The sequence below is a fragment of the Acanthopagrus latus genome, chromosome 12 (genome assembly GCF_904848185.1).
Source record: "Acanthopagrus latus isolate v.2019 chromosome 12, fAcaLat1.1, whole genome shotgun sequence".
NCBI lineage: Eukaryota > Metazoa > Chordata > Actinopteri > Spariformes > Sparidae > Acanthopagrus > Acanthopagrus latus.
Window position 1 is genome coordinate 25,514,741 of NC_051050.1, and position 13,665 is coordinate 25,528,405.

The following is a 13,665-nucleotide window of genomic DNA, read 5'->3' on the forward strand; positions in this document are numbered from 1 at the left end:
AAAATGTGACCATTTGGTACAAAAAAGTTGTAATTTGGAAAACAATAGGGACCTTGCAGGTTCCCTGATCAGGCCCTAATTTCCCTGTTTTTGTGGCAACAAAAGCCTAAATCTTGATCTTTACCTAACCCTAACCAAGTCATGTTGGAGCCTAAACCTAACCACAGCATGAACACAGCACTGTCACATCACAGAATCAAAATCTGAAGCTAAAGAAATGTAAAGTGTCATGTTTTTATGAAAGACAGCCATCATGCGTAACAGAACTCATCATTAAAATCAAGTTTTCTTCGGCCACCATCAACGACTTCAATTAGTAGATGAAAACATTTCTGAACCAGTTTTCATCATCTTTCATCATCTTTTTCTTTTAGACCAAAAAATGCCCTCTGGGGCCTAAAATCAGCTGAAAATCGTCTTAGTTTTGGAAACATTCAGTTTTACAATGCAGTTACCATCATTAACCACTGGAGCGTGAGCACTGTGACAGTAAATGTTTAGTTAAGATGAGATAAGCCATTTATTCTGAGATGCCTAATTTTGGACCAACGTTTTTGGACTCGTGGAGAGTCTGGCTCGATGAAGTCACATTAGAATTCATCTTTTGTAGTTGTCATGAATATCCAATTTAAAATTCATGGCAGTCTGTCTCGTAGTTCGGGACCAACGTGTTGGACCGGTGTACAGATGGACGGACCGACAATCACTTCATGTGATCCATTTTACTGCAAACGTGCTACAGATGGCATCAACACCACATGAGACAAAATCTACAGTGTGTTTTCCAACATTATAGTCAAACTACTAAAACCTGCCACGACTGTTTATTCTGTTTATCTTCCTTCCAAGCATCAGTGGAAGGACACAGTGGATATCAGAGCGTGGTGACATGGCAGCGACCTCCTGCCGGCCTCATCATCACATGCTACGTGCACACAATTTCAGAGTGGGTATTCATTAAAAATGGCAGCTGCAGAGAAGGCTCAGTGCTGAAATACATCAGCTGACAACAATTTGCATGACATGCTTCTCCAACTGGTGCCAATTATCTCGTAACACAACCTGCTGTGGAGATTCGGTTCCATCTGTTCACGCGTTGGTGTTTCCATTTGTGTTTTAAAGGTACTGAGAGGCTAATGTCTGCTTCGGCTGGGAGTTTAGTCACGATGCACTGTGTGTGATGACTTCACACTGAATGAAATGCAAACGAGATGCATGTGACTTTGTTAAAAAGCAATCTTGTAGACTTAATATGGTAACAAGTCTGTTTTACAGTTTTACAAGCCAATCTCTGAAATGAATGATGGGAACGCAAGTCTGCCAACCAAGGATGTGTTGAGACTTCTTCCACGTCCACTTTTCTGCAGGTTCATTATTCAGTTACATGTTGTGATTGCTCTGTGCTAGTTGTATGGTTAGATCACGTATCGGTCTAAAATATCCACTTTTGCTGCCAGATCTCGTTAAAGACAGACTGTTTAATTGCTATAATGTCCCCAAGTATCATATAAATATCCGTCTCTATCACAACAAACACAGCTGGAAATATCCAAACTTCTCTCACACTAATAACCACTTTTACTGCCACAAACAGTAAAATGTCCCGACACTTCATCAAAATGTTTCAGCTTTCTCAGCATCAACAAAGCTGAAAAATGTCACTCGGTGTCATTAATATTATCCAGGTCGGTCGCCACGAACAGCTGGTGATGACCCCTGATTTAATACCACAAATGTAGCTGGAAAATGTAGATTTTCAGCTGCAGGTTGGTGAGCTGTTAACCACCTATACATGCACAAATACCCACAAGCAGTTAGGGATTATGGGATTAACACACAGATGATGTGTTGGAAAGAACTGGAGAGATTATGTTATGATGCTATTGTATGTGTTTCAGTCATTTACTTCAAATTTCCTTTAGTGAAGGCTCGCAGAAACCAGTACCTGAGGAAACCAGTGAGCTGTGGAGGATCATCGCTAACAGAAGCATGTTTTCATATGTTTTCATATTTATATTTGATCCTTTTTTATAATAAAACTCATTGATCGTCGCTGCTTCAGGTGATTGGAACATCCGCTGCAGCAGATCTGATCGATTCTTTCTGTTGCGTCCTGAGTTTTCTGTACCAGCTTTGACAAAGATGTTGCTGTGGAACGCAGTTGGTTTCCTCCTCTTCCATCTTGACTTTGCCCTCAGACACCTCGACACAGTCTCACAGCCGCCCGCAGCTACATGCACAAACAGAATGTCATCGCCATTAAAGGAAATGTCACGGCCAATCAAAAGCAGCCTTCGCTGTCCCGGTGAAGAGCCCTAAGTATTTTACACTCACACAGATCAGCGTGGAGCGCTTCCACACTTCCACGTAATAATAACAGAGGTTTGATCTTTTCTGAAGCCTGACACAAGTTCCCACTGAGCCCCACAGCCTGACGGCAAATTGAAATCCTGCGATAAAAAAGATAAAAATGGTCCAAAAAGGGCAATTTTTGATAATGTCAAAGATGAAATGAAAAGGTCCGTTTCTGATAATGTCAGAGCTGTTGAAGGTAAAAGCATCTGGAGAGAGAGAGAGAAATAATAATGATACTGAGAAATGACTGCAGTGGTTTTATTGTCTGTGGCTCGACACTGATGATCTGTGAATTAGCATTAACAACCTCGATGGTTTACAGGATAATCACAGTTTCTTACAACTTAAGGTCTTATTTTCATTGCTTTGTCCATAATCTCCATCAATAATGCACCAAACCTGAGATAGAAAATAAACTCTGATGTGTCATGAAACTGGAGGAGAAAACAAAGAGGAACAGTGAAATGAACACAGAACTGTTTCAAACATCAAGTCAGGTCATCGTTACAGCTGCAAAGTTTCGTGTTTCACTTGTGACCTGAATAATTTCAGATTGTCACAGAGCAGATCTGGTTGCAGCTCTGATGTGTTCACATCTGCTGACGCTGGGTTTTCCTCTTGTTCCTGGAGTTTTTCTCGTTGAGGGTTAGGGTTTTACAGTTTTTCAGGTGTACCTCCGGCCTACCTGTGTGACCTCTGATTATGTTTTTGGGAACAATTAAAAAAAAGCCGCTGACTCTCAGATAAAAACTACGACTTTGTGGACAGAGAGCTTCAGCTCTGAGCAGCCAGAGCCTGAGAGCGTTTGACAGCTTTGTTGCAGATTGATCGTCTGTCAATCAACTGATCAATCACCTGACTAACCCCTTCAGTCCTCCTAATGCTCCTGGATTAAAGTTCTGTTTGTCGTATTGATCACTTGTTCGCACGATGGTCTTATCGGTTGCATGGCAACGACAGGGTGACGCCGCCGCTCCAGGAGGTGGCCGCTGCCTTCAGTGGGAGTCTGAGGACGTCGTCTGTAATTGAGTGAATCGAGCCTGAAGTCTGTCAGAAACTCCCATGTGCTTATCATGAGCGCGGCTCTACGGTGGCGCCTCGCTGCTCACAATCTGATCGATATCGCTCAGCGGCTGCAGGCGGCCGTTAGAAAGCACATTTCACTCTCCGCCTTCGACGACTCTCATCTTCTCCTGCGTCCTCCGTGGTGGAAATGAGGCGCTCGTGACTTTTTAAGGTGCGTTGTAATGTGAGCTACTTTCACTGTGCAATAATTTGCTCATTGACTGGAGGAAGCGGCACACACACACACACACACACACACACACACACACACACAACAACACAATCTCAGAAAGCCAATTTCAGCCGGAGCTGCAGACTGTAATGACAGCCGATAATCACAGGCAGCTCCCAGAAGGCCGAGCGCTGGCTGAAATATTACGCCGCCCGTCGTGCAGCGAACTCACTGGAGAGCGTCCAGAAATACCTCTCTGCACCCGACGTGGAGCTCTCGCTGCCGAGTGTTTAATTGAAGTGGGGCTCTGGGGCCGATCGCTGATCAGACAAACATTTCATGGATAATTAATTTTCTCTGAGAGTAACAGGCGGCAAAAAGCAAACGACGACGTAAAGACAAAATATGTTTTTTAACGACTTCGTTATCGTACGTTTGTGGCCATCGAACTATTAAAAAATGTACATTTTCCCCTGAATTGTGTGTCTGGATTGTGTGTCATAGTATAAACACAACATCTCTGTCTGTGATCGATGTGTAACCCTCAAGTTGGTGACAGCAACCTGACGGCTGTGCTCACAGAACCGAACCGCTCCTTCCAGTTCACCTCATGGGACTTTACTTCAGAAAGAAAAGTGCCGCAGTCAAAGACGAGAGACGAACGTATTTTCCATCCTGTTTGACTCTCACACATGATGTTTGTCATTTTACAAGATTACTTGCGAGTCAGTAAAGTCTCAGTTTGTTGTAAAGATGGTAAAAGACCATCCAGTTTTGCGTGAAGAGCTCAGTATAATTTTGACAGCTGCAGTTATGTGGAGGGAGAGTCGGTCAGTCCCGTGAGCTGCTGACAGACAGGAGAGGCTGTAAAGCAAAAACTCAACAGTGTTTTACGTCCTTTCAGTTGTGCGACATCTATTTTGGAAAATGCAGTGTTGAGGATGAGTTCAGGGTCTCTCAGCCTGGTGAGTGAAGCTGCTCTGTAGTCTGATGATATGACAGCAGACACTGATGATCTGTAGATGGTACCGGTGATGTTCTGGGTGGTTCTGATCACCTGCTGTAGAACCTTTCTATGCTTCTATGTTGATCTGATGTCAGCAGTCTGCCCCTGGTTAGGTTCAGGAAAACATCTTGGTTTGACACAAAGGGAAATGTCTCCAGGTATCTTAAAAGTATCCTGCTGTGTGACTGGAACTGCAGCCTGAATGGAGTTTGGTTAAATCTAAATAGCTGCTAAAGTTGACAGGAATTCAGGAACAGCTGTTTCTTGTTTTTTTTACACTTTAGCAACAGAAAATGTGTCCGCAGGTTCATTGGACGTCCGCGTGTGATTCTCTGTTATCTCTGACGGCAGCTTCATGTCAGTCGGCTTCCCGCAGCGAAAGGTAATTGTTTTTTTTCTTTCATCCTCGCATAAAAGTTTTACCTCTGGGAATCTCGTTTAACAGTTTGTTATGTGGGCTGCTGTGCTGTGACGCTGCAGCACCGGCCTCGCTCTATTTCATGGTGATGCCTGCAAATTGAAAACTGAGGGGAAACACACAGATCGTAGGAGGCGCCGCTGACACGGAGACGAGAGTAACGATCCACGTCTCAGAAACCTGACACGTGATTATTATGAAACTCTGCTCATCAATAAACTTTATTTACAAAGAAGAACATGTTACAAACTGCTTTACACACACATCAACAGCAAACTACAGATAAATGATGATCACACAATAACAAAACATCAACAAAACTAAATCTGAGAGGAGGCGAGAGAGTCGGGAGGAAAACGATGAAAAGCGATGTGTTGATTAAAGGAGCAGTCTGTAGTTGGACAACATGCAGATATCGATGTAGCTGATAACATATCGACCAGCTACAGAAGAACATCAGTGCTGAGTTTTATTTTCATCAGGTGCGTCAAGATTAAATTCGACCTTCTGAGACGACAAACAGCTCGTAACGCCTCAACAAAATGCCTTGTGTGGATGAAACTGTTCTTCAGAGTCGCTTCAGTCGCTCATGAACAGAGTCGTCGTCAGTATCGTCACACTTAAAGGACGTAGTAACAGCAGAGGCTGAAGGCTCAGGCGTCTCATATAGCTGGATTTGATGGACCAGAAAATTTGACCACAAAATCGTATTTCAACTTTATTCTTGACGTCTCGACTTTTGTGCACAATGAAGACAAAACGTCCTGCTCTCGTGTTCCCTCACCGGCTCTGACACTCTTCTGTAGCTGGTGAATCTGTCGGCCTCCATTAGAGATAAAAACATGGAGGTTATTAAAGCGTCCTTCTATGTTCGTCACATTTAACATCAGTCTCATTATTCTCCTGTCGGCTCGCTGTGATGTTCCTCAGCGGCGCTCTGCTCACTTTTAATTGGTTTCAGAGTCACCAAACGCAGAAATGCGTTTTTTGTGGCGCTGCGTTTATAAATGCAGCTTCTGGACTGTGTGATGGATCCTTCTCCTGCATGATGTGAGATAAATATGAAGCTTTTATTCTCATAACAGCGTCTGACGCTCCGCTGGAACAGATACTGCTTTACTGTGGCTCGTCGTCCAAAGTTCACCGTCTTCACAGCCTCCATGTTCACGTCGTCTCCTGAGAGCTCGCTGCTGCTGCAGAGGAGGCATCAGAGAGAAGAGACGGAGAGAGAGACAAGTTGTTACAGGAAGTGAACTCACAATTTTTCTGCTTTGTGTCACCTGAGCACGCACACAGACACACACACACACACACACACACAGACACACACACACACACACACAGATACTTCAGATGCAGCCTTGTTCGCTGGAGCGCGGCGGCAGCCCCGATGATTGCAGCATCAGAGGCAGGACCTGTCAGGAGAAAGCTGTTGTCATGGAGACAGGGCAGATTTGCAGTAATTGTGGCCCGACCCGTTTCTCAGCCGGAGCTCGGTCCGGGCTGTGATGTGACAGTGTGCATGTGTGTGTTTGTTGGTCTGTTCACAAATGTTAGCTTGTGTTGATTCAGTCTACGCTGCTCGAAATGTGTCCGCGACAGTAAAACCTCTTCGAGTCGCTCAGTTTCAGGTAAGAAAGTCGGCACATGCGACCAGAATATTACAACCACAGACAGGTGACATCATCGTGACATCATCATGAACATCTGTACACGAAGCAGAGTGACGGCCTGCAGCTCCTGACAGGTCCAACAGATCCCTCCTCTGTTAACATCTCCTGTTCAGGAGGTGACCGATCCGTTCGACCTGCTGATGTTTCGTCTCTGAACTGAATCCAACACACTGAAGTAAATGAACATTATCTGAGGAGCCACACGACTGATCAGAGTTTGATTTATTACAGCACAGGCTGTTGGCTGAGAAGTTACCGTGGATGTGCACTGTATCATTTAATGAGCTCAGTGTTGTCGGGGGATGTGATCTCTGCTCACACAGCACCAGGTTATCTCTCCGTGTTGGCGGTTTGGACCCTTTGAATGAATATCAGCACAGATAGGAGCCGTTTCACCGGCTGACAAGGATGATAAACCGCTTGACATCGAGAGGAGGAGAATGTTGCTACGGTCTCACCCGTGTCCGGCTGAATACACCAACACATGCGACTCCACCCTCCACGGCTCTTCTAGACTCTCCAGAAGTTACTGGACCTTACAGCTGTGGTTCTGAGGGTGAAGCGAGTCATGTCTCAGGGTTCTGATGCCCCCAAGTAATGTTAGTTTTACAGACACCATACGATCATGTGATGATGTAGTTACACAGTTTGGCTTTGCTAAGCTGGAGAAACTAACCCTTAACTCTAACCCACGTCACACTGCGGCACCGCGGCGCCCCGAGGAAACGAGGCGAGGCGTCACACAGCTGTCGGACCCCCTGCTGAGGGACCTGAGGGTGGAGTTCCTGACGGAGCAGAGCTTTGATGCAGAACATGATATTTGCAGCACACTCTCAGCTCACTGACCCTGCAGCCATTTACACTGGAAGATGTTAATGTTAATTCAGTGCTGATAGGCTCCAGGAAAACCAATTAAAAGAGTAAAGTTGACTTCCTGCTCCTCCGTGTGGAACCACAGCAGAACCTGGCTGTCAGGAGGAACTTTCTGCAGACCAGGCGTCCGGCTGGAAGGTGTAAACTTTCACAAGAATCCTCGACGCGAGGAAAGAAAAACACTGCTCGGTATTTTCTGCAATTCCCTCACAGCCAGAGGTCTCGCTGCGACTCACACTGAATGAAGGATGAAGCCTCACCATGAAGCAGCGTGTGTGTGTGTGTGTGTGTGTGTGTTTGGTCTGATGGGTGTAGCCTCCTCCTCCTCCTCCTCCTCCTCCTCCTCCTCCTCGTCCTCTTCACTGAAGAGTGGCACCGCTTCATTTCCAGGAGGTAAAGTGTTCTTAACGAGCTCTCACAGAAATCACAAGAAATAATCCTCCTCAGCTCCGCGAGCTCTCCCGGGCCTCCCGCTCAGCGCCGGTTAGAACCGCAGATCGATTCTCTGAACGCTCGTCCTGCTGTACGATCTCACGCTGATGCTTTAATAAAAGAAGCTGTGTGGTTTGCTTGTTTTATTGAAAAGCATCAGTGTTTGAGGCGTTACGACTCCAGCATCTGCTTTTCTTACAGAAACAGAAAGATAACGCAGATATTCAGTCGGCTTTCGGACAAAACTTCAACAGTTTGAAGCATCAGAAGTCTGAATCTTCTACTGAGCGCCAAATGTTCACTGGTGAGTTTTAATCTGCTGAAACACGATCTGAGACACAACTGGAGATCAAGATAAAGATCTCAGTCTGAATCAGATTAGTTTCATGGGAGGAAAGACTGCTGCCGTTTTTATTCTTACAAAGTTAAATTACTGAATTCATTTGAAGATATGCCTGTAGGGGAAATAACATATTGAGGTGAGCTCTGAGTTACAGAAGTCCAGCAGTGAGAGCAGCTGCTGCACCTTCAGCTCCGGAGCTCCATCGCTGTAGAAAACATTATATATTTTCTTCACTGATCCAGCTGCTGATTCAGGCTCCATTTTACATCAGCGGTGAACAAAAACCCGGAGATAGTTCAACATAAAGATCATGATGCAACAGGCAGACACCCTCTTTACTCTCCACTGTCTGAAGATCGGCACTAGATATAAATCGATATGTGCAGAAACACTGAGCTGAGAGTTCATGTGTGTGAGAGGAGAAGCTCCTGATGACAGAGAGATTTAATCCTGCAGAGTGTATGAGACTGAACACACACACACACACACACACACACACACACACACACGCAGCGCCATTCATCTCACTGCAGTGTTCACCGTCATGTTGATGTTATTAGAGGAGGAGGACACGCTGCAGGTGCTGTCCACACAGCCGTCCTCCTGCAGCAGAGACATCCGTCTTCATCTGTCCGGCCTGCAGATGAAGACTGAGGAGACGGAAGGAAGCAATGAATAAAGTCTTTACAGAGTCCAGACAGAACCGGAGAGGAGACTGGTCCAGCTGGGTGGTTCTGGCTTCGTCTGCAGCGAGGAGATAAAACATCCTCAACTCAAAGCTGCAGATTAAGATTTTACACGTTTGCCTTCAGTTTGCAACATGAAGCAGATGTGGAGCGACGTCGCTCGTGTTCTGGTCCTCTGGTGAAGTCCAAGAACCTGTTTCAGTTCTGTTTGTGTTCTGAAGGAAAGTACAGTAGAACTGGGTCTAATGTGAGACTTCCTGCTGGAACAAGAACTGAAGTATGGCCGACAGCTCCACTGACTTTCTATCTGTATTCTAATGTTAAACTTGGGAGCTGTTCAGTGGTGACACCGTCCAGACCCGTCCAAACCCGTCCAGACCCGTCCAGACACCTTGGACAGTTAATCAGTCAAACATTAAGATGGACGGATGTGCGATGATGATAATGCAGATGTGTTAACAGCAGCAGCCTCACTGAGAGCTCCCTGCAGGCCGGACCGGTGTCGACTTGACTACATACACGTGAGACGGGCTGACGTACAGAACACACTGGACTCTGCAGAACACAGACATGAACCCGTCACACTTTCATCTCTTTGCATCAATCTGATGGCAGTTTAATAAAACAAAAACTGGCGACAAAACTGAAGAACGCAAAGCAGCAAAAACCAAGAAGAAACAAAAAGCAGACGCGGAGGACGGAGCCACGGGACGGACCGGAACTGAGATGCATCACAAACCAGAACTGACCAAGAGCGAGTTCTGACCAACGTCAGAGTTCAACCTTTCAAATGTTTTCTGCCCTGATAAATCCAACACAGACACACAGACAGATACGTATGAAGTGATATGTTTCGGGCGGCTGTCCGTCATTTCTCAAAGTCTCTCTGCGTTAGCCCCTGGAGCTCCGCGGGGCTTTGACCCAGAAGAGGCTCGGCCCGGTCTGGATCTCTGTCAGCTGTGTCGGCCTGAAGCCACGACAGCTCACGCTCCATTAAAGAGACCAGAGTCAGACAGCGGCGTCTCGGCGCCGGCCTCGTCTCCCGTCAGCCATCCGAGCTGGTTAAAGATTCAGTCTGAGTAACATTCATTAATGTTTCATCGTCTGTGTTCGCTCTTGTTTAACCTCCGGATCCGTATCGTTGACCTCAGAACCGCCGCGTGACTCTCACACCATCACGGTTTTACAGACAGTTACATCAGCGCAGGAAAGTGTTGACAGTCACTGACCCGCTTTCACCACCAGAACCTGTGAGAGGTTGGACGTGTGGTTGTTGATCCGTCAGTAAAGGATTTCCTGTTTTAAAGGTGTAATCTGTAGAATACAGACAGAAGTGGAGGGTGGGTCCAAACACAGGAGGCAGCAGAACCACCGGCACTGCTAGCTACCGTTAGCTTATTAGCTCCCGGCTCAGTTAGCTGTGAAGAGTCTTCGTCTTCTGATCGTCCTTCACTGATTTTATTCTTTTATCTCTTCATTTGCATTTCTCTGTGATTTCTTGTGTTTGCACATTTTCCATCCTGTCGTCTTGTTTTCACTCACCTGTATCGTCTTCATGAGCGTACTGCTTCTGCTTGTTGGCGCAGTAACAATAAGGTTAATTATAGATCATGATTAGAGATTAATGATGATGTTGAATCATCCATTTGAAGCCAAACTCTGCAGCTCTCACACTGTTTGTGCTTCATCTTCAGGTTTCAGGAGCAGATTTAATGGCCGCCCTCTTCTTCTCCGTCTAAATGAGTAAAGAAGAAGTCGACAACACGTTTGACGTCCAGGCTTTCTGTGTTACCTGTTTAAAAAGTTTCTTCACCTTTACTAAACTTCCTCCGGGTGTATTTCCGCGGCTGCTGGCGCTCATTAGCCGCCTCCTGCCGGCTGCGCTGCCTTCACTTCCTGAGGGGAGGTCACGGCGGTCGGCGCTCCCGCGGTCTCGTCTGCTGCTCAGAAACTCTTCACAGGAAACGAAGAGACACAAAGAAGTGACACGAACACTGAATCTCACAGTCGACTGTCTGAAATGAAACCTGAGAACGTGACTTGAAGCCTGAAGTGCTGGATGAACACGGCTGTAGTAATTAAAGTTGCTCCTGGTGTCAGTTTATTAGTGGACTTAACTTTCATCTGCATGTGTTTGACATTTCTGCTGAACGTCAGGGAGTTTCTGATTGGCCCGGGTGACACACGAGGACCTCCGAGGCAGCTGAAATGAAACAAAACGTGGTTTCTGATTTCTCTTTCATAAGACGCTCCGGGGACGGTGTGCCGAGGTCACTGCTCTGTGATAAATGTTGGTACCTTGGTCTGACAGGAGCTTAAATTGGGTGTAACAGGCGGCTGTGGAGCTCCTCAGGGACCTCAGGGAGAAGTCAGCATTGAACTGACTCAGATGAGGTTCTGGTTCTGGTTCTGTGCTGGTGTTTTATCTCACAGCCACAGATTTCATTCTGCTGCTGATGCTTGTTGATCAGATTTGTTTGTGAAAATTAAAATCAATAAATAAATCAGACAATAATGTTGATATGAATACTCAGGTTTTCTCAGCTTCAGGTACCTCTGGATACCTGTACCTTTGACTGTTTTGAAGGAGGTTTTCTGCAGGAGCATGTTAAAGGTCACAGTCCTCGGCCACCCGTCAGGTGAAAAGAGCAGCAGCTTGTTCTCGTCTTGAAGCTCATGTACGAGACGTCTGTCACACTGAACTCCAGCTGTGTTCGAACAGCGAGCTGCCACAGAGGAAACTCTGAGCAACAGCAGACAGACAGACTGGATGAGAGCTCTGCTGCAGGAGGAGAAGAAGAAGAAGAAGAAGAAGAAGAAGATGAAAATGGTGAGCTGAAACAAGCAGAGAGCGGTGGGAGGAGGTGTGCATCACCCGCTGGCTCGGTGAAACAGATGACATGTCAGGTCAGGTGTCACTGATGAGCCGGTGAAGGACACGACAGGTTTCCACCTGAGGAGCTGCTGCTGGGACAGAAAAGTGTGAAGACGGATCGAAGGCTTTAAATGTCAGTGAAGAAGAGGCTGTTTGTTCCTTCACATGTTCTCGAGCGTCACAGCCGAGTTTAAACGCACCTGTTTTAATGTTTCATTCATTGAATCCTGATGTACAAAAAGAGAATCTCTCCCTTCGTTTCCTGTCATCTCTCTGTCAGAGTCTCCAAACGAGGCTCCAGAAGGAAAAGTTTCACAGATCAAGTCAGTTTCTCGGTGAAGTGTTTTCGGTGAAGAATTCCCTCTTTGTGAGTCTGTTCTTCATCTGCAGCTCAGCAGGAACTCAGTCAGGGAACACGAGGTGTTTTCAGGCCAGAGGAATCTTCTCTTATTTCTTATTCACACCGTCAGAAATGTGGACCATCGTAGTTCTTATGACTCATTACAAACGCCAACAAGAGGAACAAGACACGAATCACACTGTCAGCAGAAATCCTCCAGGACAGACGTGTCCTGCCACCAAACACCGAGCGAGACTGAGACTTTAAGACAATACATCATCGAGTCATCAGGAGGACTTTCTATCCTCAGGAGGAGGAGAGGAGGACTTTATATCCTCAGGAGGAGGAGAGGAGGACTTTATATCCTCAGGAGGAGGAGAGGAGGACTTTATATCCTCAGGAGGAGGAGAGGAGGACTTTATATCCTCAGGAGGAGGAGAGGAGGACTTTCTATCCTCAGGAGGAGGAGAGGAGGACTTTATATCATCAGGAGGAGGATGTCACTGTAAGGTGAATCTTCAGGAGGGTTTATTCAGCTCTCAGTCTGCAGAACTGTTCTGAGGTCTGTCTTCTACTTAAACCCAGAGGTTCAGTTCTTGATGAAGGCTGAGAGCTCTGAAGTCATTTTCAGTAGACAGAGAGAAACATAAAGCCGTTGGGATCCACTTTACTGACGGGGTGTAATTAGTCTGAGACAAAGGAAGCCTCAGATCTGACTCACTGCTTCAGGACTGAACAGACTCCAGACTGACGCCAGGAGAATCTGAATATCCAGATGATGTAAATGTAGGTTTATTATTTCTGACTGATTCTGGGATCGTACGGCAGAAGATAACTATGATTTTAAACTGTCAGAGACGATCTGAACAAACATGACAGAACGATGGTGAAAGATCCTGAGCTGTGTGTGTGTGTGTGTGTGGTCAGAGTGTGTAAAGGTCACAGATCAGTGCTTTGTGTTGTTGTTCCCTCCAGACTCCAGCAGATCGCTCACCCGTCTCACTGATCTGAAGTCTGTCTGACAGTCCGTCACCACGCCTGCACGTCAGAGTTACGTGTGCAGTTCTTTGGTTTATGACCAACAACGTCTGCAGGTTTATTCTGCAAAACGTCGACAATACAGAAATCATCATGTGGACTCTTTTTTTTTCCATGTTCCTTTCTGATTCTACTGCATTACATTTCTAGCTGCCAGGTCAAACAGCAGCTCTGCAGTCACAAACACATATCGAGCTCCAGTTGAATGTTTTTGTTCCTGGCGCCCTCCAGAGGCAGAGTTCAGAACAATGTTCAAGTGTTTCATGTGCAATTACAGCTAAAATCTTTATTTTAGTTCCAGATCATTTGTTTTGATAAGATGTAACATTATTGTCTGTTACTTCCTGATTTCACTTGTGCTGCTGCTACAGTTTATTAATCAGGTCGTT